The sequence below is a fragment of the Symphalangus syndactylus genome, chromosome 12, assembly GCF_028878055.3.
Source record: "Symphalangus syndactylus isolate Jambi chromosome 12, NHGRI_mSymSyn1-v2.1_pri, whole genome shotgun sequence".
NCBI lineage: Eukaryota > Metazoa > Chordata > Mammalia > Primates > Hylobatidae > Symphalangus > Symphalangus syndactylus.
The window spans coordinates 124,012,988-124,034,994 of record NC_072441.2 but is presented as its reverse complement, the minus strand read 5'-3'; the positions used below and the strand labels follow the sequence as shown (position 1 = coordinate 124,034,994).

The 22,007-nt window shown below is 39.8% G+C and overlaps 1 protein-coding gene and 1 non-coding gene across 7 annotated transcripts in view; one reads left to right on the top strand and one right to left on the bottom strand.

Moving 5' to 3' along the window:
- ABL2 (ABL proto-oncogene 2, non-receptor tyrosine kinase) overlaps positions 1-22,007 on the top strand; it is a 115,821-nt gene that overhangs the window by 16,818 nt on the left and 76,996 nt on the right. The gene's annotated exons all lie outside the window — the stretch shown is intronic.
- On the bottom strand, positions 12,443-12,583 carry LOC129469306 (small nucleolar RNA SNORA67). The gene has a single exon (XR_008652995.1). It is a non-coding gene; the product is annotated as a small nucleolar RNA SNORA67 (small nucleolar RNA).

Genomic DNA, 22,007 nt, shown 5'->3' with positions numbered 1-22,007 from the left:
TATAGTGAGACCCTTTCTATATTTAAAAATAAATAAATAGGCTGGGCGCAGTGGGTCACACCTATAATCCCAGCTCTCAGGGAGGCAGAGGTGGGAGGATAGCTTGAGCCCAGGAGTTCGAGACCTGCCTTGGGCAATATAGCGAGACCCTGTTCTCCACGAAAAGGAAGAAAAAGAAAAAAAGACAAAAAAAAAAGCGTAAAAATAAATAAATAAATACAAATAAGCTAATTGAGAAGTACTGTAATAAAATACACATTGTATTTCAAAACTCAGTATGGAAAAAATGAATATAAAGTACTGCATGAATTTTTTTATATTGATTATATGTTTTAAATAATATTTTAGATGTATCAGACTAAATAATATATAAATTAATTTTTTGAATTTAAATTTTTGATGTAGTTACTAGAAAAGGTAAAATGGAATTTGTAGCTTGCATTATATTTCTTTTTTTTGAGATGGAGTTTCACCCCTGTTGCTCAGGCTGGATTGCAATGGTGTGATCTTGGCTCACCACAACCTCTGCCTCCCAGGTTCAAGCAATTCTCCTGCCTCAGCCTCCCGAGTAGCTGAGATTACAGGCATGTGCCACCATGCCTGGCTAATTTTGTATTTTTAGTAGAGATGGGGTTTCTCCATGTTGGTCAGGCTGGTCTTGAGCTCTGGACCTCAGGTGATCCTCTTGCCTTGGCCTCCCAAAGTGCTGGGATTACAGGCATGAGCCACCGCACCCAGCCAGCTTGCACTGTATTTCTTTCTTTTTTTTTGAGACGGAGTTTTGCTCTTGTTGCTCAGGCTGGAGTGCAATGGCACAATCTTGGCTCACCACAACCTCCGCCTCCCGAGTTCAAGCGATTCTCCTGCCTCAGCCTCCCGAGTAGCTGGGATTACAGGCATATGCCACCACGCCTGGCTGATTTTGTATTTTTAGTAGAGACAGGGTTTCTCCGTGTTGGTCAGGCTGGTCTTGAACTCCCGACCTCAGGTGATCCACCTGCCTTGGCCTCCCAAAGTGCTGTGATTACAGGCATGAGCCACCATGCCCTGCCCAGCTTGCATTATATTTCTAATGGACATTGCTGCTTTAGATGGTAAGCCCTGCGAGAACAGAAACTTGGTCTTGTTCACCCTTGTAGTCCCTGTACCTTTAATGGTGCCAGGCACTCAGTAGTGTTTAAATGAATTGATATATTCAGCAAATAGGATGATATGGTTTGGCTCTGTATCCCCACCCAAATCTCACCTTGAATTGTAATAATCCCCACGTGTCAAGGGTAGAACCAGGTGGAGATGATTGAATCATGGAGGCAGTTTCTCCCATGCTGTTCTCCTGATGGTAAGTTCTCACCAGGTCTGATGGTTTTATAAGGGGCTTTCCCCTTCACTTGGCTATTCTCACTCCTGCTGCCCTGTGAAGAGGTGCCTTCCGCCATGATTTTAAGTTTCCTGAGGCCTCCCCAGCCATGTAGAACTGGGAATCAGTTAAACCTCTTTCCTTTATAAATTATCCAGTCTCTGGTATTTCTTCATAGTAGCATGAGAATGGACAGATACATAGGGAGAGAGTATTTTCCTCATTGTACACTCAGAGATATTGTACCTGGCATGTTACAGTGCAGATTTTATTCCACGGAGATGCTTTGAACTAATCTGAGTTTTCTTTGCAGTTATTGATTGGTAAACAGTTATTTTAATTTTTTTTTTTTTTTTGAGAAGGAGTCTTGCTCTGTCACCCAGGCTGTGGTGTGATCTTGGCTCACTGCAACCTGCATCACCCGGGTTCGCAGTGTTGAACAGGCTGGTCTCGAACTCCTGACCTCAAGTGATCCACTTGCCTCGGCCTTCCAAAGTGCTAGGATTACAGGCATGAGCCACCATGCCTGGCCTAAACTTTGTTTTATTCTCCTGTATATGTTTTTCCTTTGATTACTGTATTTTTAGTTTAATTGCACTTATAAAAATTTTATTTTTATTTATTTTTTATTTTATTTATTTATTTATTTATTTATTTATTTTTTTGAGACGGAGTCTCGCTCTGTCACCCAGGCTGGAGTGCAGTGGCGCGATCTCGGCTCACTGCAAGCTCCGCCTCCCGGGTTCACGCCATTCTCCTGCCTCAGCCTCTCCGAGTAGCTGGGACTACAGGCGCCCGCCACCTCGCCCGGCTAATTTTTTGTATTTTTAGTAGAGACGGGGTTTCACCGTGGTCTCGATCTCCTGACCTCGTGATCCGCCCGCCTCGGCCTCCCAAAGTGCTGGGATTACAAGCGTGAGCCACCGCTCCCGGCCTATTTTTATTTTTTGAGACGGGATCTCACTCTGTTGCTCAGGCTGGAGTGTGGTGGTACAGGCTCACTGCAGCCTTGACCTCCTAGGCTCAAGTGGTTCTCCCACCTCAGTCCCCTGAATAGGGGGGACTATAGGCACATACCACCCTACCTGGTTAAATTAAAAAAAAAAATTTTTTTAGGGATTGCATCTCCTTTGTTGCCCAGGCAGATTTCAAACTCCTGGGCTCAAAGCAATTCTCCCGCCTCAGCCTCCCAAAGTGCTGGGATAACATGTGAGCCACCAGGTCCAGCTTAATTGCACTTTTAAGTCTTAGACTGAAAACTTTATGAAATCCTATCTTTATCACTATATGTCTTGTTTTCTGTTTTATTTTGTTCTTTCATTAACCCTGATATTTGGAAAAATTCTAATGCTTTTATAAGTTCTTTGATCTAATTGTTTCAAGTCTTCTGTTTCCTGAAATTATTAACCATCTTTAAAGAGAAAAGTCATCTTGGCTATATGCTGTGATTGTCAAGGTGGCGTCAGCTCTGAGCAAATATTTTTCCAAGCTTCCAAGCTTGAATATTCTCAAGTTTGAGGTCATGCTCATCTATTTATATTTAAATATTTATTTATTCTTTCTTCCTGGCAGTATATGAAATATTTTTATTTTTATTTATTTTTTATTTTTATTTTTGAGACAGAGTCTCGCTCTGTCGCCCAGGCTGGAGTGCAGTGGTGCAATCTCGGCTTACTGCAACCTCCGCCTCCCAGGTTCAAGCAATTCTCCTGTCTCAGCCTCCCGAGTAGCTGGGACTACAGGCGCCTGCCACTACGCCCGGCTCATTTTTTTTGTATTTTGTTGTAGAGGTGAGGTTTCACTGTGTTAGCCAGGATGGTCTCGATCTCCTGAATTCGTGATCCACCCACCTCGGCCTCTCAAAGTGCTGGGATTATAGGCGTGAGCCACCACGCCCGGCAAAATATTTTTATTTTTATCCTTTAAAAATTTTCCTCTTAAAGCTTTTTTTCTTCTTTTTTTTTTTTTTTTTTGTGAGATAGAGTCTTGCTCTGTCACTGCTGGAGTGCAAGTGGCATGATCTCAGTTCACTGCAACGTCCACCTCCCATGTTCAAGCGATTCTCCTGTCTCGGCGTATCATGTAGCTAGGATTACAGGTGTGCACCACCGCGCCCAGCCAATTTTTGTATTTTTGGTAGAGGTGGGGTTTCACTGTGTTAGCCAGGATGGTCTCAAACTCCTGACCTCAGGTGATCCGCCCACTTCAGCCTCTCAAAGTGCTGGGATTGTAGGCGTGAGCCACCGCACCTGGCCGGTGTTGCTTTTTAAAATCATTTTTTTCTCATTTAAAGTATTTGCTTTTAACGTATTTCTGTCCTGGTACAGTGGCTCATGCCTGTAGTCATAGCACTTGAGGAGGCTGAGGGGGAAGATTGCTTGAGGCAGGAGTTTGAGACCACCCTGGGCAACATAGCAAGACCCCTGTCTTTAAAAATAAAATTAAAAGTTAGCTGTGTGCCTGTAGTCCTAGCTACTAGGGAGGCTGAGTTGGGAGGATTGCTTGAGCCCAAGAGTTCGAGGTCACAGTGAGGTGTGATTGTGCCACTGCACTCCAGTCTGGGTGCAGAGTGAGACCCTGTCTCTAAAAACAAAAATAAAAAAACATGTTTCTTATTACTTGAAATCTTTGGCAGCAGTTTAAGAGCTGGCCATTTTGGGTCATTTCTCTGAATCTCTGAATTTCTCTGAATCTCTTGCTGGTTTGTTTTTCCTTTTCCTGAGAATGAGTATTTGCATGAGGGTGTTTGTTGTTTTTAAGATAAAATTTTTGATTTTGGTAGCTAGAGAGACATTGGCATAAAAATTTAGAACCGGAAGAGACTGTAGAAGTCATATATTCTAATATATATTTGAATTACAGATGGGTAAATGCTACTTGGGTAGTTAAAACAAGTTGATTATGGACCTATAGCTTAGCAGTAGACGTATGGGGAGAAAAAGTAGTATCTTTTCCTCATCCGTTGCTAGGTTCATGGCTGAGACCACTATGGCAAAGGGCAGATTAATGAGAAGAACATACAAATTTAAGTTTTATGTGACATGGAGCCTTCAGAAATGAAGACCCAAATCAACAGGGAAACTTGTGTAATTTTATGGGTTAGGTTTGATGGAGAGTGGACAGCGTGTAGAAGTCTGATGGACAGAGGAAGAATGATGTAATGGTAATAACGTGGGGGGAACTTAGCAAGGCTCGTTTGGTCAGATTCTTCTCAATATCCCTGTGTCTTCAGAGATAAGGACATTCCTTTCCTCTGAGTAAAGGGAGGGTACCTCTGGAATGAGGGTCTTATAACCTACTTCAGAGAAGAAAATCAGATAATTCTTTCATGGTCTGCTTCAGAGGAGAAGGGCTGGAGAAGGTCAGAGAGACCTCTTTGCTTCTGCTGTTTCCTCAAATGCCAAGGTGCTGTATTTTGGAGTAGTGTGCCCTGAGCCCAATCTTAGAGCACAGAAAGACTAGAATCTAACCCATTTTTCTAGATTTAGTTTCTAGTTATTTTTAGTGCCTATTTTTTGCTTTTGGTAGTATTATTACATTATTTATTGAGCATTTATGTGCCAAAATTTCTGTAAACTTTATCTCATTTAATTCTTAGCTGATAAATGATGAAAACAGTTTTCAGAACAAGGCATATAACTCCAAAAATTACACTCTTCACCACTGTGCTTTAGTGGTAGAATGGTTTAGGGATTGGGTGCTTGTGTGTCAGACACTTTATCCTGCTACTTCATTTAATCCTCAGAACTGCTCTAAGAGCTGAACATACTCTCTGGCTTTACAGACAAGGACATTTGGCTAAGAGAGATTGTCTTCTGCCTTCAGGCCACACAGCTAGTAGGTTGCAGAGCTTGATTGTAAGTTTTGTTGTTTCCCAATTCTCTGCTGCATCTAAGGGGAGATATCCCGCATCGATATTCCAGTCTTCCCAAACCCTTCATGATAATATGATAAGAGAAAAAATCAAATATATACATGCAGCCATAAAAAAGAACAAAATCATGTCCTTTGCAGCAACATGGATGTAGCTGGAGGCCATTATCCTAAGTGAATTAATACAGGAACAGAAAACCAAATACCCTATGTTCTCACTTATAAGTGGGAGCTGAGCATTGAGTACAAATGGACATAAAGATTGGAATAATAGACACTGGGAACTACTAGAGGGGAAAGAATGGGAGGGGCAAGGGTTGAAAAACCTGTTGGGCACTGTGCTTACTACCTGGGTGACAGGATTATTCATACCCCAAACCTTAGTGACACACAATTTACCCATGTGACAAATCTGCACATGTACTCCCTGAACTTAAAAGTTGAAAAAATATATATAGCATATACAATTCACTTTATTAAAGGTTAATAAATATAACTGATTTATTTTTAGACTAGTCTTCATGTACTATTTTTGTGCCTTTCTCAGATATTTTGTAGACTTGAGTCTGAAGTATTTATAAAGGGAAAGTAGATAACTGCTATTACCAGGAAAATACTTATTCAAAAAAAAAGGATATTTAAGAGATAATTAGAATAACTTTCCTGACCTTGTTTTCTTACACTAATAATTCATGAAGCATTTAGATTTTCTGATTGTTTTCAGTGACAACATCAGTCAGCGATGTAATCATTTATAAATATGCTGTTAATAGCATGGACTCTGGTGTCAGTCTGTGTGGGTTTAGATCTTGCGTTAAATTTCTGATTTTGGTAGCTTGACATAGATATAAAAAAATTTACAACCTGAAGAGACCTTAGAAATAATGTATTTCTGGACAAGTTATTCATTCTCTATGTGTCTCTTTTCTCACCAGTAAAATAGGTATACTAATAATACCTACCTCATAGAGTTATGAGAATTAAGGAATTATTACATGTAAAATTCTCAGCTAGTGCATGATTAATGGTAAGTACTCAAAAAGTGATAGCTGTTATTGCTTTTTAAACATTTTTTAACATTTTTATTGGTTGAAATAGGTTTCAGACAATTGTAAATAAATTTTAAAAAGTCTAAAAAATGGTAAGGCTGAGAGAATTTTGAGACCTTAATACAAGGTAGTATATTGTATCAGGCTTGTTCTGTGCCTAGGCTTAATTACCAGATTTCTGTGCTTCTGGACTTACAATGTATAGTTGTTGTTTTAATACTAACATTCTGATTGGATATGTTCAGCACTTCACTTGGGTAAATCACAATCTTTCTTTCCTCTCTCACAAAGGACACTTTGAAATGATCCTAAAATACCTTCTTATTCAGACAGATAGAACAGCTAGTGGTAGAGGCCCTAAAAAAAAAAAAAAAAGGAATGGAGAATCAGAGGAGCTAACTTCAGAAGGTAATGGAAGGGACTGTTGTGATGTGGGCATACTGGGAATCATGACACTCCATGGACAAGCATCACTGTACAGCTGTGCCTGTTGGAAACTGGAGCTGGCAAGCTATTAGAAATTAAGACTGCATATTCTGTTTCTCTCTTTCAGGAACTGCAAGGTTTGGCATCTCTTTTTTGCTCTGTACATCTGTTCAGTTTTCCTTTCTTCCAGCTGGCTTTCTCAGTTTCAGCTTGTATGTGGAGTGTAATGGCTGCTCAGCTCCTTTATCAAGAGAATTCTCAATCTATCCTTTCGGCATTTATCCCTGCTGCTAAATGGCTCAGTTTTTTTAAAAAAATTTAAATCATTTGTTTGTTTATTGAAGGGTCAGTACATTTATGTGGTTCAAAATTCAAGAGATACAGTTTGAAGTCTTTCTGCCACTCCTTTTCTTCAGCCACCCAAATTTTGGCAATCCAAATCACCAGTCCCCTGTAAATACTTTCAGAGATATATTATGCATGTGTACCTGTATCCATGTATATTCTCCCCATTCTTTTTTTTCCCCCCTAGATGGATGCTGTTATATAGCTTATGTTGGACATTCTTTCATGTCAGTAAATAAAGAACTTGCTTTTTTTTTTTTTTAAATGGATGCATAGCATTTCATTGTGTGGATGAATTATATAATTACTTTGTTTTCAATTTTTTGCTGTTGTAAACAGTGTCCTAGTACAAACCCTAATATACGTCATTTTAGACATGTGCTAGTATGGCTATAGAATAAATGCCTTTAATTTGGAATTGCTTATAGAAAGGGGATGGGGAGCCGGGCGCGGTGGCTCACGCTTGTAATCCCAGCACTTTGGGAGGCCGAGGCGGGTGGATCACAAGGTCAGGAGATCGAGACCACGGTGAAACCCCGTCTCTACTAAAAAAATACAAAAAAATTAGCCGGGCACGGTGGCGGGCGCCTGTAGTCCCAGCTACTTGGAGAGGCTGAGGCAGGAGAATGGCGTGAACCTGGGAGGCGGAGCTTGCAGTGAGCCAAGATTGCGCCACTGCACTCTAGCCTGGGTGACAGAGCGAGACTCCATCTCAAAAAAAAAAGAAAGGGGATGGGGATTTCAGAATAACCATGTATTGAATAAGCTTTTATCCACCTTTTTGTATGCTAAATCCTGTGTACATTTGATTCTATTTCTGCACTTTATGTTCTCTTAATTTGCCTGTCAAATAATGTGCCAATATCACAGTTTTAATTATTGTACTTTTATAATGTATAATGGTAGTTAAGGGTATAGACTTGAACTAAGCTGCCTAGCTGTGAGTCTTTTCTTTATCACTTTCTTAGCTGTGTGACCTTGGGCATGTTATTCAACATCCCTTAATTCAATGTCCTTATTTGTAAAATAGAGATGATAATGATACCTATCTAATAGAGGGCTGATGCAAGGATTAAATGAGTTAAGCTATATAAAGTGCTCAGAAAAGTACTTAGCATGTAGTTGGTGCTGTGTAAGTATTAGGTCTTTATTTTTTTGCCGTGATTGGCAGGGCTAGTTCCTCTTCATTGCTATTTTTTCAGAATATTCCTGGCTGTTCTTGTTTGCTTATATTTTATTTTAACTTTAGAATCAGTTGGTCTGTCTAATCAGGATAGACTAGGTAATAAGTTAGTACCCACAACAACAATCCCCCTTACCCGCCCTCCCTAATCTCAGTGGATTAACACATCCAAAGTTCGTCACTTGTAATACATGTCCCATATGGATCAGGAGGTGGGTCTTACCCCCTCAGACCCCCCAAAGGAGGTGGGTGGTGGGCTACGCCCATTTTTTTATCACCCAGAGACCCAGGCTGACAGAGTCTTCAACCATCATTCTAGAAAGCTGGCAGTTACCATTGCAGAGAGAAACAGAGTGATGAGTCAAGTACTAGTGGAAACTAAAAGCCAGCAGGGATGTATATCACTTCTTTTATATCTCACTGGCCAAAGCAAATCATATGGTCTCATGTAATGCTGGGGGGCATGGAGAAAGTGTAGTTTTGTTATGTGCCTGGGAGGGCAGCTGGAAATATTTGATGAAAAGTTGTAATGGGCCGGGCACGGTGGTTTATGCCTGTAATCCCAGCACTTTGGGAGGCTGAGGTGGGCAGATCACGAGGTCAAAAGTTCGAGACCAGCCTGACCAACATGGTGAAACCCTGTCTCTACTAAAAATACAAAAATTAGCTGGGTGTGGTGGCACGCACTTGTAATCCCAGCTACTCAGGAGGCTGAAGCAGGAGAATCTCTTGAACCCCGGAGGCAGAGGTTGCAGTGAGCCAAGATCACGCCACTGCACTCCAGCCTGGGTGACACAGCAAGACTCAGTCTCAATAAATAAATAAATAAATAAATAATAAAGAGAAGAATTGTAATGACTACTCTGGTGGTTGCTAAATATTTGGGTCACCCGTTATGTTACATGCAGCACTCTGAGCCCCTTCCTTGGAGACACTACTCATGTTTCTATCTAGTAACTACATTTATCTGAAACTCTAGAATAAGCGATGTACAAAGTCTATTAATCAGAGGAAGTTTCTCTTGGTCCAGACAACTGTGAATGAAACAAATAAGTTATCAATTGGTCTAAAACAATCGTCTTAGTTTTTGTGTGTGTGTGTGTGGTGTTTTGCTTTTTGAGACAGTGTCTTGCTCTGTCGCGCAGGCTGGAGTGCAGTGGCGTGATCTTGGTTCGCTGTACTCTCTGCCTCTCAGGTTCAAGCGATTCTCATGCCTCAGCCTCCCGAGTAGCTGGGATTACAGGCATGCGCCACCACGTCTGGTTCATTTTTGTATTTTTTAGTAGAGAGGGTTTTGCCATGTTGGCCAGGCTGGTCTTGAACTCCTGGCCTCAAGTGATCTGCCCACCTCGGCCTCCCAAAATGCTAGGATTACAGGTGTGAGCCACCAGACCCAGCTCATCTTAGTATTTTTTTAGGTTCCTTGCTGGGTGGTAGGAGTAGAGATGCAGAGGGAACTTTCACTTTTAACTCTACAGATGTCTGTGTTATTTGAATATTTTTTTGCAGTGAGCAGATAGTATGTAAAAGGAAATATTTTGCCGGAGGTGGTGGCTTATGCTTATAATCCCAGCACTTTGGGAGGCAGAGGCGGGTGGATCACCTGAGGTCAGGAGTTCGAGATCAGCCTTGCCAACATGACAAAACCCCATCTCTACTAAAAATACAAAAAATAGCTGTGTGTGGTGGCGCCCATCTGTAATCCCAGCTACTCGGGAGGCTGAGGTAGGAGAATTGCTTGAACCCAGGAGGTGGAGGTTGCAGTGAGCTGAGATTGGGCCACTGTACTCCAGCCTGGGCGACAGAGCGAGAGACTCCATCTCTAAATAAATACATAAATAAATGGAAATATTTTAAAAGCCTAAAACTTTTAATCCTCACATCAGCTCTTTCTATTAGATAGGTATCATTATCATCTCCATTTTACAAATAAGGACATTGAATTACTGGGATGTTAAATAACGTGCGCAAGGCCACACAGCCAAGGAAGTGGTAAAGACAAGGGTCAAAGCCAGGCAGTTTAGCTCAAGTGTACTCCCTTAACCACCAGGCTATGCTGCCTGTTATAAAAATGCAGTATTTAAAACAGTGTGATACTGGCACGTAATTTGACAAAAGAATTCTCTTATCCCAATTTCATACTAAATGAAATAATGTATAGTATGTGGGGCCGGAGCTGGAACATGAGACCTGAGACCTAACTCTAAGCTATTGCCTACCAAGATGCCTTTCTTAATGCATGGGCTTCTGTGTATAGCTTGTAACAATAATAAAAATAGAGGTTTTTTTTTTTTTTTCTTATTTGCAATGAACATAGCAACAAAAAAAGACTGTTTACTTTGAGAAGAATGATCTTTGGGATAATAATACTTGAAAATGAGGGATGATCCAGGAAAGTTACCTGGAGAGGATGACCTCAGTGAGAGGGCAGTCTGTACTGATGGGGAGGGTGATGGTACATACTAACTGGTTTCCAATTTGAAGATCTTTTCTGGAGTACTTAGTTGTATTTTATTTATTTTGATCACTGAGTTTTAAGGAAACACCTTACAAAGGCAACAGAAGAGAGGAAAACCTTCATTCTTTTTGCAAGTATAAAATGTTTATTAAAACACAGAGATTTTGTTTTGTCTTTAGGAAAAAGAAAAAATATAAGCCATTTATATACTACATTCTTCCTTCACTTCTCTGATGGGAAATGAAAAAAAAATAATCTTTTCTTTTTACAAACGCAGTATGTTTTATTACGGGAAAAAATCAAGCAGAAACTAAAAACAAACCCCATACCCACTTTCCTACTGGGAGACAACAATCTAATAAAAGTTCTGGGGTGTATCCTTTTAAAGCCTCTTTGATGTGTGTCATTTTGTATTGCTAACCAAAACAAATACAAAGCAATTTTTTGGTGTCATTTTTCACTCATATATTTTGAACCTTCTAAACTGGAGATCTGAAATTGAAGGAGAAAGGGTTTTTGGTGGTTGGTTTTTGTTTTTACCTCTTTTTAGAACTTACTTCACATTTATTTCTTTTCACATTATTTAACATCCAGTACTTTTGTCTTACAATTTTTATTGTTATTTGTTTCTTCTGTTAGATTCAGTTCCTTGAAGGCGTCTGTATTCTTCATTCTTTTGAGCTCATATTAAGTTTACATGAGGACAGGACATATGTTAACAGAAGTGACTGTAGGGGAAAAAGGCAGAAGACATTTCAGCAGTTATTTCAGGGTACAGATCAATCACTGATTCACTTACCGTCCAGTGTTATTAATTTGCTGGTGTAACCAAAAACTAAGGAAGTACACATTTGTGTACAGGTATTTAAGCTCCTTTCCTATTTTTTAAATTGAGGTAAAATATTCTTGTGATGTTAATTTTTTATGTGACCTGTTGAACAAAACATACTCAGTCTAAGGTACTGTTAACTATTAAAAACAAAAATGTGTAGGAGGACAGCAAGGCTAATTCCTTTTAAAATGTCATGAGTTAATTTCTTTTAAGAGGGAAGCGTGGGTTTCCTGTCTAGTTTTTAAGTGGTGATTTTTAAAAGAATAGCACTTCCATCGTGTCAGCAGCTAATTTGTAAATGTGCATATTAATTGGTAATAAGCGGAAGTAAGAGCCACGTTTTTCTTTGCTAAAAAAGTATTAATAGTTACCAATTCTGTTACAGTATAGAAGACCAATAATAATATATATGTTAAATTGCATCAAATGATATTTATCCCAGTGTGCTAAGATTTTTTTTTTACCATCTTTAAATCTTTTTTTTTCTTTTTCCTCAAAAAGTGACAGTGACAAGATGTCCAATCCCTTGGCTCCCTTCCCTCCCCTCTCCTGCTCTTCCTCAGACCCCTGAGATTGAGCCCTGGCTGGGGCTGGGTGGCAGGACAGCCCCTCAGATGAGGTCAGCAGCATTGAGGGACATTTCCTCAATGGAGGTGTTGTAGAAGGTCTCGATGTCTCAAAGAGTCCTTTTGTCTTCTTCTGTCACCATGTTAATAGCCACACCTTTACAGCCGAACTGTCCACCTTGACCGATTCTGTGGATATAATTTTCCCTATTGGTGGGAAGGTCATGGTTGATGACTAAAGAAACTTGCCACATATCAATGCCTCTGACCTACATCAAGAAAGACAACTCTTCAGCATGTGCCAGCATGTGCACGAGAGGACACGCTATCCCGAAAGGAAGACTCTTAGGTATCCATGTAGGCAGCCAAGGAAGGCAGAGGAAATAACAAGCCCTGTTCCCCAAATGCCTTAGGCATGCCAGATTCTATTCCAAGTTGCTACTTTCCTGAGAGGGACACTGGATGTCCCCCTTGGAGAGGGAATCACCTTGGATTACCATCTTTAAATCTTAAAGGGATTTTTCTCATAGGTATTCTACTTAAGTACAGACAAATAATTTAATCATCCCATAGTATATCCACCATATTTGTGGCTTGTAAAAGTTTTAAAAGTTGGGCATAAGTAGCTGCTAAGTTACAAAAAAGATACAAATTTCAATAAGGTAATTTTAGTTAAAGTGACAGGAAATGGGGGTGCATTTTGAATAGAAAAACACAGAACTCCAAAAACAAGACAAAAAACCATGTTATTTCCAAAGGGAACATCTCAGTTGTGCAGAAAGAATTAACATAGCAGGCCTGATTGAGACTGATATGCTTAGCGAGTTCTACTTGCAAGGTTGGCCCTTGGCTGGCATCTGGGAACTTGGATTTGGGGAGGAACTCCTGGCCTCAAGTGATCTGTCCACCTCAGCCTCCCAAAATGCTGGGATTACAAGCGTGAGCCATTGCGCTTTTCATACTGTTGTGTAACCATCCATCACTACCATATAACCATACATGACCACCATACATCTCCAGAACTCATTTCTTCTTCCAGACTGAAGCTCTGCATCTGTTAAACTGTAATTCCCTGTTTGCCCTTGGCAACCACATTTTACTTTCTGCCGTTATGAGTTTGACTATTCTAGGTTCCTCATATAAATGGAATCATATAGTATTTGCCCTTTTGTAACTGGCTCATTTCATTTAACTTAATGTCTTCAAGGTACATCTGTGTTGTAACGTGCATGAGAATTTCATTTTTTTTTTAAAGGCTGAATGATATTTAATGGTGTGTATGTAGCCCATTTTCTTTATCCACTCATCTATTTATGAACTACTTTGGTTGCTTCCACTTTTCGGCTATTGTGACTAATGCTGCAATGAACATGGGCATGCAAGTATATCTGAGTTCCTGCTTTCAGTTCTTTTGAATATATATATACAGAAGTGGAATTGTTGGATCATACGGTAATTCTATGTTTAATTTTTTTGAGGAACCACCATACTGTCTTCCGTAGTGGCTTTACCATTTTATATTCCCACCAATGGTGCACAAGGGTTCTAGTTTCTCCATACTCTCACCAACATTTGTTATTTTCTGTGTTCGTGTGTGTTTTAATAATAGCCATCCTAATGGCTGTGATGTGGTATCTCACTGTTTTTTGTTTTTTTTTTGAGACAGAGTTTTGCTGTGTTGCCCGGGCTGGAGTGCAGTGGCGCGATCTCAGCTCACTGCAACCTCTGCCTCCTGGGTCCCAGCAATTCTCCTGCCTCAGCTTCTTGAGTAGCTGGGACTACAGGAACGCACCGCCATGCCCGGATAAGTTTTGTATTTTTCAGTAGAGACGGGGTTTCACCTTGTTGGCCAGGCTGGTCTCGAACTCCTGACCTCAGGCAATCCGCCCGCCTCAGCCTCCTAAAATGCAGGGATTACAGGCGTGAGCCACCATGCCTGGCCTCTCATTGTCGTTTTGATATGCATTTCCCTAATGATTAGTGATGTTGGGCATCTTTTAACAAGTGTTTATTGGCTATTTGTGTATCTGTTTTCGAGAAATTTTGAAGTCCTTTGCCCATTTTTGAATCTGTTTGCTTTTTTGTTGTTGACTTGTTGGTCTTTGTTTTCTAGTGCCATTTTCTTCTTACCATCATTACCCTCTTTTTTTCTTTAAGTATAGTAAACACAACATATTTGTTGCTGAATAACCAGTTATCCCCAAATTTAGCAGCTTAAAACAAACAACATTTATTCTGAGTGTCAGAAATCTGAGAGTGGCTTAGCTGGGTGGTTCTAGCTCAGGGTCTCTCACAAGGTTCCAGTCATACTGCTAGCTGGAGCCCTTGTATTCGTCAGTGGATTTTAATTATTTGCAGAAATATGAAGTGTTTTGTGTGTAGAGTTTTAATTTGTGTGTAAATAGAGTGTTGATACCTTAAAAATTGTTTTTTAGAAATCCTTATTCCATGTTAGCAGAAATTATATGATATGTAAAAAAATCATTTTCAAGCCTCCATCAATAGTTTCTCAAATTTATCTTTGATAACCCCTGGCTCTTTAGAAAGCACTCTGCTTAATGTTTATGATTTGATTGTTGACATTTAGTTCAATGAAGTAGTTTAATTTCCATAAAAACTTCCTTTGCCCATTAAGAAACTATTAAGGATGATTGATTTTTCAGTTACTAAATTTGTGCTCATGTAACAAGATTCTTGAAAGAGGTTATTGTATTTGAAACACTGGAAATGGTATTTGTCAAAAAAAAGTGTTTCTACCTTGCAGGACCTTCACTGTAGTCAAAATTATGAAATTTATAAAAACTAATATTAACTCTGTTTTGACCATGGGAAAAAAGATATTTGGGTGAGATTATAAAAAAGTGAATTTATTATGACAGAGTTTGATTAGTAAGTCAAGAAACTGTTCCTCACCAGTCCACTAGGGGATACTCCAGTACTTAGGAAGAAAATCCAGTTGCTGCTATAACTTAAAAATTAGGCCAGGATCGAGACCATACTGGCTAACAAGGTAAAACCCCATCTCTACTAAAAAAAATACAAAAAATTAGCCGGGCCACGTGGTGGCGGGCGCCTGTAGCCCCAGCTACTCAGGAGGCTGAGGCAGGAGAATGGCGTGAACCTGGGAGATGGAGCTTGCAGTGAGCTGAGATCGCGCCATTGCACTCCAGCCTGCGCGACAGAGCGAGACTCCGTCTCAAAAAAAAAACCCAAAAAAACAAAATACAACAACAAAAAATTAGGCCAGGCACGGTGGCTCACACCTGTAATCCCAGCACTTTGGGAGGCCAAGGAGGGTGGATCACTTGAGGTCAGGAGTTCAAGACTAGCTTGGTTAACGTGGTGAAACTCCATCTCTACTAAAAATACAAAAAATTAGCTGGGTGTGGTGGCAGGCGCCTGTTATCCCAGCTATTCGGGAGGCTGAAGCAGGAGAATTGCTTGAACCTAGGAGGCCGAGGTTGCAAGTGAGTCAAGATCGCGCCATTGCACTCCAGCCTGAGTGACAGAACGAGACTCTGTCTCGAAAAAGAAACAAACAAAAAATTAAATCCCACTTGCCTACCTGAAAAAAAAAAAAAAAAAGCAGACATTTAGGGCTGGTTTGAGTTACTGATTTGACAATAATATTCAGCTTTAGAAAGAGCCTAGTACATTTTTAAAGTTCAGAAATTTTGTGTGATTTCATAGGCCACTTTTTCTGGTAGTGTTGCCACAAATTGACTTCTTTGAGCACTTTAGAAAAACTGCTTATTATATTTTTTTCTTGATACATGAAAATTATAGTTCTCATTTTTTTTTTTTTTTGCAAGTTGTGCCCTTTTTGGGAAATTCAGAAAGGCTGATAATTTGGTGTGAGTTTGTTATAATTTTCTCCATCATACCATGTATGCTGTTTAAATGTTTACCTTAGAAAAGTATGAAATATGATATGACCTTTGATATAGACAACAACACAGAAGATAATTCATTCTGTTACCAAAGATATTTTAAGAGTTTAATGTTATCTTGATTTCTTTCTAGTAATTTAAGTAGTAATTCAAATAGACATAATACAGTGTGACTTAATGCTTTAAAGAAAAATATGTAAAAAGTTCTGTACTTGAAATAGCAAAATTTTAAGAAAATAATTCACTCGTATTTATTAGGAAGAAGTTATCAGACTTAATGTTTCAGAACATACTTTGATTAACCAAAACTTATTAATTTACTTTTCGTAACATAGTTTTAAATTTTTTTCTATGTGATATGATTGTACAATTTTTCTGCATGCCATGTGTTTCATTCTTTTATGTCTGGCACATAAGTAATTAAAGGTTAAGTCAATTGTCAGATTTAACTCAACCTCCTTGAGTTAATTTACTTGATTTTTCTGGTACTTACAGGTACAACAAGTGGGTGAATTGATGTGCAATATGACAACATGACTTGGAAAATGGAAATTCAGGCAGTGTGGGACAAGAACTGATATTTATTTGTCCACTGAGAATGAAAGTGGTCTGGGATTTATTGAGAGTTTGTTGTAATTCGAGCTTGAGTGATAATTTTATTGGATGTTGTGGAGATAACAGTGTTGGTGGAAGGGTTGCATTTGACATTCTCTTATCATATTTTTTGGTTTGTCTCTGTCTCCCTAATGAAATGAAATAGGAAACAGCTAGAGAGTGGTGAGATATTAGTAGTTGTGCATTTGGATAGATTGACTAGCATGCTCAAGATGCCGGCCGTATCTACCTTTGGTAGAGTGAGAGTCAAGGTATTCCTGTGGATTGTTTTTTGTAACTAAATCTATAACTACTGAGTATAGAGTCCCTGCTATATACAGTGACTAACCAAGGAGTGAAATATGATTGGTTCAAATATTTTGTTATATGTTGACTGTAGGGGAATGGTAAAATGTCACAAAGTATCTGTTACTCTTCTGCTTTATACTTTGTAATTAAATGTATTTTTCTTAAAGAGAATATAAAAGCAAAAGAAAAACCATTTGTAATGCTTTTGCTTAGGTCCAAGCTTAATTTTTATATGACAGTTTCCAATTGATTGTCAGATTTTCTGTCTCATTTCAATTGAGTAATTGTTCCATCTGTCATTTAACATGACACAGACTGTTTCTTAGTAATTTTTTTGAAAACTCTTTAGTGATTTTTAAAAACCTTTACAGAGTGTTGATTATTTAAATGATAGCAGAATATGTGTATATAAAGTAATTTCAGAGGCCAGGCAAGGTGGCTCATGCCTGTAATCCCAGCACTTTGGGAGGCCAAGGTGGGTGGATATCACCTGAGGTCATGAGTTCGAGACCAGCCTGGACAACATGGTGAAACCCTATCTCTACTAAAAATACAAAAAATTAGCCGGGTATGGTGGCACATGCCTGTAATCCCAGCTACTTGGGAGGATGAGGCAAGAGAATTGCTTGAACCCAGGAGACAGAGGTTACAGTGAGCCAAGATTGCGCCTTTGCACTCCAGCCTGGGCAATAAGAGCGAAACTCCGTCTCAAAAAAAAAAAAAAAAAGGGATTTCATACAGAAAGATTAAGGTTCTCATACTATCATACAACATCTAATAATTTAATATAGAAGAGTTGGAAAAGTACACAGCCTTATTTGATTGTGAAAATTAAGTGCAATTGTCTATTATCTTATAGCTGGCAGAAATCAGTGCTTATTCTTTCTAACTTTGGGTTTATAATCCTTATCCTTTGTGATGTAGTAAGAATATAAAGTACTGGGAAGACCATTAGTCTAGTATTGGTCCATGAAGGATTTCATTACTGTCATCATTCTGGGTTTTCTTTTCTGAAAGTGACCTTCTTCCTGTGGCCTTCTTGGCAGTTGAGAGGACCACTGTTTTCAAGAGAACTGGGAGTGGCTTCCTCTCTAAATAGGGACTAGCTGTGGTTAGAAGGGGAAGTGGGAAGTGGCTGGATCGCTGCCTCTTCTTTTTCCTGCTCAACGCTTTTTCCTCTCAACTCCATTACCAGGCCTAGGACCTTAAATTCTGGATATAATGGACCATATCTTGGAATATTGTTTTGTTATGGCAACTTTGGTGACAGAATTTCTTATAACAATGAAACATTATGTGATATTGTGAAATATATATTTGGTCTTTATTCTGTTTCCTGGCCAAAAAAAACCTCCTAAAATTCTAGGACTCCCCCTAGTGATTAGAGCGTCTTTTGTATGCTAATGAGATGACTGGAGGCTGGGGACCCCTAGATAGCTTCAGGATGGGGACTGGTCACCTGAAAGACTGAGGAGAGGCGTGATTAGAAGGTTGGGGCTTTCAGCACTCACCCCCCACCCCACCCCACCCCCCACCCCCCACATCTCTGTAGAGGGGAGAGAGGCTGAAAGTTAATGTCATCAACAATGGCCAGTGATTTAATCAGCTATGCCTATGTAATGAAGCCTCCACGAAACCTAAAAGTACTGGGTTCAGAGAGCTTTGGGATAGCTGAACACATGGAAGTTCCTGAAGGACTCCGCTCAGCCCCTCTTCTCCCACACCTTGCTCTGTGTATCTTTTTATTTGGTTGTTCGTCTGTATCTTTTGTAATATCCTTTATAATAAATGAGTAAACGTATGTAAAGTGTTTCCCTGAGTTCTGTGAGCCACTCTTGCAAATTAATCTAACCAAGGAGGGGGTTGTGGAAACCCCAGTTTATTGCCAATCAATCAGAAATGGCATCTGAAGTCTGGGACAGTCATGTGGGCCTGAGCCCTGGCCTTGTGGAATCTGACACTATCTCTAGGTAGATAGAATTAGAATTGAGTTAAATTGTAAGACACCCAGGCTGGGCCCGGTGGCTCACGCCTGTAATCCCAGCACTTTGGGAGGCCGAGGCGGGCAGATCACGTGAGGTCAGGAGTTCGAGACCAGCCTCAACATGGAGACACCCTGTGTCTACTAAAAATACAAAATTAGCCCGGCATGGTGGTGCATGCCTGTAATTCCAACTACTCAGGAGGCTGAGGCAGGAGAATTGCTTGAACATGGAAGGCGGAGGTTGCCATGAGCCGAGATTGCGCCATTGCACTCCAGTCTGGGCAACAAGAGCAAAACTCCATCTCAAAAAAAAAAAAAAAAGGTAAGACACCCAGCTTGTGCACTTCTGTCTCTAGGTAGATAGAAGTGAGTTAAATTGTAAGACACCCAGCTTGTACACTGCTTGCTTGGTGTGTGGAGGAAATAACCCCACACATCTGGTGTTAGAAATATTGTGTTGAGTGGTGAGAGTAGGCCAAAACACTTTGGGGTTTTGTTTTTTCTATCCTCAGACTCCATTACCATTTGGTGGCTGTGTCACCCTTTATGAATGAACAAATGAATGTACATAACAACTTCCTAGTGACAAGGCGATCGCTAATTAAGATGTAATATGATACAAGAGTAGGGAACATTTAAGAAAGTAACATTTAACTTCTTGTGCTCTGAGAAATTCCTGGAGAGTCTTATTAAAATACCCTAGAACAGGGCAGGGCGCAGTGGCTCACGCCTGTAATCCCAGCACTTTGGGAGGCCAAGGTGGGCAGATCACCTGAAGTCAGGAGTTTGAGACCAGCTTGGCCAACATGGTGAAACCCCATCTCTACTAAAAATACAAAACAACTGGCCGTGGTGGTGCATACTGTAATCCCAGCTACTCGGGAGGCTGAGACAGGAGAATCACTTGAACCTGGGAGACGAAGGTTGCAGTGAGCCCAGATCGCACCATTGCACTCCAGCCTGGGCAACAAGAGTAAAACTCTGTCTCAAAACAACAACAATAACAACAGCAGAAAACACCCGAGAACAACATGAAGAGTGTCATGTTTTGGCCATTAGTGTTCCACATCCTGAGAATGCAGAGTTAAACTGGAAAGTTAATGTAACTCAGTCATTGTTATAACCTGTTAAATTAACATGTTACATTTTGTTTAATTTTGAAAAATTAACTCATTAATATAGTTCAAGATTTAAGGAGTATGCATACATTTAATCTCCCTATATTTCTCTCCCTTTAGCCTCTTCTCTAGAGGCAATCAATAGTCTCAGTTTAAATATACTTTTAACATTTATTATTTAAAGGACTTCTTTGGTGTGTATGAATAATTAAAGTTGATAACATGGATTCTAGAGTCAGACATTTTAAATTTTCGTCTCCTCAACAGTTACTGAGCACCTACCAGGTAGTTTCTTGGCACTGGAAATACAGCACTGAACAAATCACAGCCTTCATGGAAATTACATTATAGTGGGTGGAAACAGGTGCTAACTAAATATTTATTTACTATATAATGTGATGATTAGTGGTAGGGAGGAAGATAGTGCTGGGTAAAGGGAGACGGTGATAGTAGAGGTGCTGTTTTAATTTTATTTTTTTGAGACACAGTCTTGCTGTGTTGTCCAGGCTGGGGTGTGGTGGTGTGATCTCGGCTTACTGCAATCTCCACTTCCTGGGTTCAAGCAATTCTCCTGCCTCAGCCCCCTGAGTAGCTGGGATGACAGGCGTGTGCCACCACATCCCGCTATTTTTTTTTTTTTTTTTTTGTATTTTTAGTAGAGATGGGGTTTCGCCATATTGGCCAGGCTCATCTCCAACTCCTGCCCTTAGGTGATCCACCCACCTTGGCTTCCCACAGTGCTGGGATTACAGGCCTGCGTCACCACACCCAGCAGATGTGCTGTTTTAGATTGGATGGCTGGGGAAAGCCTCTGATGGGGTAACGTTTGAGCAGAGAATTACTGTCCGAAAGAGTCAAACTTGTGGCTTTTGAGATAAAAACGTTTCAGGAAGAGGACCATCAAGGGCAAAAGTCTGGAGACTGTATTTACAGTAGAGGTGTATATCCTTCCAGAATGGCAGAAGAGGCTAGACTGGCTGGAGAGGAGGCTGAAGGAGAATGGTAGGGGATAATATATAAGAGGAAAAAGAAAGTAAAAGAATTGTGTGGGAGTAGTGATGAGGATTGCTGATGACTGGTTATGTAGGGGTTGTATACCATAATAAGGAAGTAGGATTTTATTCTGAGTGGGATGAGAATCTTTTGGAGAGTTTAGATTTATAGGGTTCAGTCTAGCTGCTTTGTGGAGAGTAAACTCTCGGGGACAATGGTGAAAGCAGAGAGATTAGTTATGAGTCTGAAATAGCCATAGAGTATACAACACTGTACTAGATACAGTGAGCTTTATCAAATTTAGTTAGTATTATGTCTTCCCTAGATTTGACTTTTACCCCTTGAGGAATGGAGGTAAGAAGTAAAAATGAATTCATAATGAACATTTATATTTGTAAATGATAACTTTAGGAATTATAATTAAACTCTGGAGGGGTTCAAATTTGTACAGATCCCATATTTCAAGAAATATGGTAAAATTCCCCAAAGAAACTCCAGTACCTTTTATAGTTATATTATAGCATACAATAATTTTTTTCCTTAGGCCTTCCAAAAAAGGCTGTGTTGCACAGTTTTGACAAATTAAATATTGGGTGCTATTTTTTCCTCTCCATTTTGACTAGATGACATTTTGAATCTGAAACTTCTTTGGTTTCTCCAATGTATATCAAAGTGCTAGAAAGTATTTAAAAGGCAAAATCCTTAGACTTTAAGCAACCAAGTTGCTAGTGATGAAAATAAATGGAATATAAAAATGTCAACTCGGAAAATTTAAACTGACAGAATAATATGTTTGAATTTACTGGCAAACCTGCTACATCTGGTATTGCAAAAAGGAGGTGGAATGTGGGAAATCTGAAATTTGAGGATCTCAGAACTCCTAATACCTAACTGGGTGAATGAAGGCCCTTGAGTCAAAAATGAAATCACATATAAGAGAGACAAAGAGACCAGACATGGTAAAGATGTAGAAAATGGAAAACCAAGGTGGACACTGAAAAGTACACTATAAATGGTAATGGGGCTGGGC